At 29.9% G+C, this 4,930-nt stretch overlaps 1 long non-coding RNA gene across 1 annotated transcript in view; it reads left to right on the top strand.

The window, feature by feature from the left end:
* Positions 1–2,970: 2,970 nt before the first annotated feature.
* LOC137633545 (uncharacterized) overlaps positions 2,971–4,930 on the top strand; it is a 2,165-nt gene continuing 205 nt past the window's right edge. The window contains exons 1-3 of the long non-coding RNA XR_011042264.1: positions 2,971–3,028; positions 3,717–3,912; positions 4,111–4,930. The exon at positions 4,111–4,930 is cut by the window's right edge and continues 205 nt beyond it. This is a non-coding gene — a long non-coding RNA (uncharacterized lncRNA). The remainder of the gene's footprint in view (positions 3,029–3,716; positions 3,913–4,110) is intronic.

The raw sequence follows: 4,930 nt of genomic DNA, 5'->3' as shown, positions 1-4,930 counted from the left end.
TGATACTAATAATAATACTTATATCAATATTAATAATAATAATAGTAATAATAATAATGAAAATAATAATAATAATATTAATAATCTTCATATTAATTTTAATATTAATATTATTATTATTATTATTATTATTATTATTATTATTATTATTATTATTATTACTACTACTACTACTATCAATATTATTATTATTATTATTATTATTATTATTATTATTATTATTATTATTATTATTATTATTATTATTGAAATTAATATAATAACTTATTTTTATCAATATTTTTAGTATCATTATTATTATTATTATTATTATTATTATTATTATTATAAATATCAATATTAATAATAATGATGGTTATGCTATTATTAATAATAATATTGATTATATCAATATTGATATTATTACTAATATTAATATCAATAATATTATTATTAATAATAATAACATTAGTCATTGTATTAATATCAATAATGATATCAATATAATATCATTAATATTAAGTTTCACAACAACAACAACAATAATAATAATAATTATAATAATAATAATAATAATAATAATAATAATAATAATTAATGAAAACCTGGCACCTCATATAATCTTTATACTTCTCTGATTCTTACAAATGGAGAGGCTGGGAACATATGAGAGCCAGCAATGGGCATGAATATGGGCACCCTAGGATAAGGGAGGCACTGCTGGCTAAGTTCTACATACTCTGTTCCATTTCAACCCTTACTATTTTATACAACATTATATAATGATGTAATAAAATTTAGGCCTAGGTAGGCAAGGCTAGACTAGCCTAAGTTAGGCTAAAACCAGCTAGGCTAGGCTAGATAAGGTAGGGTAAAAACTTATTATATTCAAGCTACTGTATTCAGCTAAGGCTATGCTTAATTAGATATTAATATCCTATTTCATTTAAGGTATCCTAGGTTCAGTTAGGTTAGGTATGTTTAGTTATTTAAGTATATCTGGGTAATATCATACTTCCCTTAGGCTAGTCTTGGCTTGGTTAGGTTAGGTATGCTTAGTTATGTAAGAAAATCTAGGCAATAATATCCTATTTCACTTAGGTTTGGTTAGGTTAGGTATGCTTAGTTGTATAAGTATATCTGGGTAAAAATATCATATTTTAAGGAAGCCTAGGTTTAGTTAGGTTAGGTATGCTTAGTTATATAAGTATATCTGGGTAAAAATATCCTATTTCAAGGTAGCCTAGGTTTAGTTAGGTTAGGTATGCTTAGTTATATAAGTTTATTTGGGTAAAAATATCCTATTTCAAGGTAGCCTAGGTTTAGTTAGGTTAGGCATGCTTAGTTATGTAAGTATATCTGGGTAAAAATATCATATTTTAAGGTACCCTAGGTTTAGTTAGGTTAGGCATGCTTAATTATGTAAGTATATCTGGGTAAAAATATCCTATTTTAAGGTACCCTAGGTTTAGATAGGTTAGGTATGCTTAGTTATATAAGTTTATCTGGGTAAAAATATCATATTTTAAGGTACCCTAGGTTTAGTTAGGTTAGGTATGCTTAGTTATATAAGTTTATCTGGGTAAAAATATCCTATTTTAAGGAAGCCGAGGTTTAGTTAGGTTAGGTATGCTTAGTTATGTAAGCATATCTGGGTAAAAATATCCTATTTTAAGGTACCCTAGGTTTAGTTAGGTTAGGTATGCTTAGTTATATAAGTTTATCTGGGTAAAAATATCCCATTATAAGGTAGCCTAGGTTTAGTTAGGTTAGGTATGCTTAGTTATATAAGTTTATCTAGGTAAAAATATCCTATTTTAAGGTAGCCTAGGTTTAGTTAGGTTAGGTATGCTTAGTTATATAAGTATATGTGGGTAAAATATCCTATTTTAAGGTAGCCTAGGTTTAGTTAGGTTAGGTAAGGCTATCTAATATTCTTTAATGTCTTTAGGTAACTATCAGGTTAGGTTATTTATCATATAACTAAGTTCTTGTTGGGCATTATATAAAACGACATTAGGTGTGCTATATGGTCCTAAGGTAATCCAATAGAAATGAAAATGAAGGCAATGTCTGCTGCATGTGGCTCCATCATGTTCCTTTAAAGGAACATTCAGTTTTTGGGTTCATTACTCTCAAGTATGTACCATAAATTGATAGAAAATTTGAGAAATCAAATGAAATGAGAAATAATGATTTACATATGGTCTCACAATTGGGCTAACCTATATTTTCCGTTATTTTTCGTGTTATCCTGTACACCTTGTAATCACATTTAAGAGTAAATCTAACTGAAAATGGAAATGGTTGTCACAACCTCTGATACAATTATATGATCAAAGGCTTGTGTCTTTATAAAGTTTAGCTCATCTACGCCTATTGAATGTTACTATAAGACGTCTAACAATCATAAAATGATCTTAATTAATGCACTAGTTTAAAAATCGCGGCAATTTCCTATTTCCCATGTTGTTTACAACTATGACGTCATAGAAAAATATGTTCAGACAAATGGAGTTCGTCATTTTGACTGCAGACTTCATTCCTTTATCTTGAAGAGTTTTGACATGCAAATTGGTAAGCTAAAATCTTAAACCTTTACCATTCAGTTATGAAATATATTGACATAAGTTTGACATAAATCAAATCAATGTTGGTCGTTTAAGTGATCACAAAAAAAAAAAAAACCATAAGGGATAAAGCTGTTTGGTTTTATATATGTATACAGTATATATATATATATATATATATATATATATATATATATATATATATATATATATATATATATATATTGTATACATAACATTATGCTAGCTTAATAATATCAAGTAATATTCATTTTGTCTTTTTCGTGTAGTTCCCCCTTAACTGTACTTCCATAGCATTTACTCTGAAATCCTTGTTTGAACAGTGATTTTGTTTGTATTTAGCCCTCCTTGCTGGAGTGAAGTTTAGTCTTCTTTTGAAGTTAGAATTTGTATCAACTTTAGAATCTCTTGTTCTGTGGTAGTGTTAAGGATTACTCTTTAAGGATCGGCAGTATTCTGTAAGTTGTCCCTGCACGAAATTTTATTTTGTGGCATTACTGTATTGTATTAGCATTTTTAGTTTGTGTTTGTTATAGGTGGTGTTTTGGTGTTTGCATTTACATGGCTTATGTATATAATTTGTACAATCCCGGAGAATAGCGACTCCCTGTAGTTCAGTGTCTCGAAGGATAAGGGTCTAATTACCTATTAGTCTTCAACTATTTAGCCTTGCTGGTTATGAACTTCGGAGGCGGCTTGCAAGTAGCAAAAGCTAATCGATGAAAATTATGGAAGTAATCTTGCTAACTTTAGAAAAGTAACAGTGTAATATATTCATACTTTGGTTAACAATTTTGGCAGGTGGGTTAAATCGGCTCACACACTAAAGTTAAGAGAATAAAGGTTTTTAGCATTTGTAAGAGGTATTCCCATTAAACCTTGCAGATATTGTAATATGAAAGGAACTTTTGAAACATTACACTCCTGGAAGATTTTAAATCATAGACTAGTTGTGTATCTCCTGAAGAATTTCTATGAAGATAGTAGAAATTCTAGTGAAGTTTTTAACATTACTACTTTATGGAATTAAATTCTTACTACCATAGGAGAATGGCTGTAATGTCAATGTTGCTAGAAGTTTAATACATTTACCAGGTCCCCCAGCGTGGTAGTTATGCTGTTATTGAGTTTGATATTTTGTTTCAGATGTACCTCTACCTTCAGCTGTGGCTTCACGTATGGTATTGAAGCCTGGGAATAATCCAATCTGTCTGAGGGAGACTATACAATTATCCTCTTCCAAGAATTTAGCTATGGAACTTCTAACCAGTTTCTTATAAGGAACGAGTTGGCATAACAGTGACACCACCTGGGTCTCGCCCTGCATCCTCGTCCAAAACCAGTTAAGTGTTTTTGTCTATTATTTACATAATTGATGTTGGAAATGTCTCCTTTTTAATATTAAATGGATTAATATTAAGTATTCATGACAGAAATTGCTAAGCTTGTATTTCTGCAATATGTAGGTATTTCAATACTGTTCTTCTCTTTGAAATTATAAATGCTGTTGCAACCTTTTAACGTTTAATTTCTTTTTCAGATGAGTTTGTTATTGATGACCTTTGTTGCACACAAAGTACGGGATGAAGCATATCGATGGAAGAGTTTCTTCACTTTAATGAAGGTCAACCTTCCGAAAAAATTACCAAATGTCCTGTAACTTGGCTCATGATGTTGGGAGTGGAATGATTGCACCAAAGGATGCTGACTTTACATACCTCAAAGAATTGCCTACTCCTATAAACACTGCAGTGCATGGTGTTATTGGTATGGCTGGATTATTAGGAGGCCCTGTCCGATCATCTCTGAAGTTGCTGCACCTAGATTTTTATCAGCTCTAAGATCGACTGAAGTGGACAGGAGATTATTTCAACTTGCCTTTGAAGGTATCAAAAGCAGTTTTGAAGTCTGTTGAAGGCGCCTGAATTAGACAGGCTGTTTATTTTAACAATGTGTGTAGGAACAGTTTTGTTGCAGACTAGAAATTTATTTAATTCGCCTATTTTCTAATTAAAATGAACTGAAGCCTCCTCAGTTCTTAGAGTATAGTGGAGAAGGTTTGAGCTTTCATATTAAGATTGAATTTATATATTTAATGTATAAATAATAAATATCATTGTATGAATTTTGTTTTTACTAATCCATTGTCTTTTGTCAATAAAATTTTTAACAAATTAAAGGCCAACTCTGACCTTCAGCAGTATAAAATTTGTTATTGCATATAAAAAATATAACCTTACTGCAGACATTCATTAAAGATGCTAACTTTTGTTTCCGTATGTAATTCTTGTATAAAAATTAGTGTATCGCACAGTTCATTACTTTAATCCAGAATGCTCTGTCCCCTATCAAGGAGAGGG

The sequence above is a fragment of the Palaemon carinicauda genome, chromosome 43 (assembly GCF_036898095.1).
Source record: "Palaemon carinicauda isolate YSFRI2023 chromosome 43, ASM3689809v2, whole genome shotgun sequence".
In the NCBI taxonomy this organism is placed as follows: Eukaryota; Metazoa; Arthropoda; class Malacostraca; order Decapoda; family Palaemonidae; genus Palaemon; species Palaemon carinicauda.
This window is presented reverse-complemented; position numbering and strand designations above follow the sequence as displayed.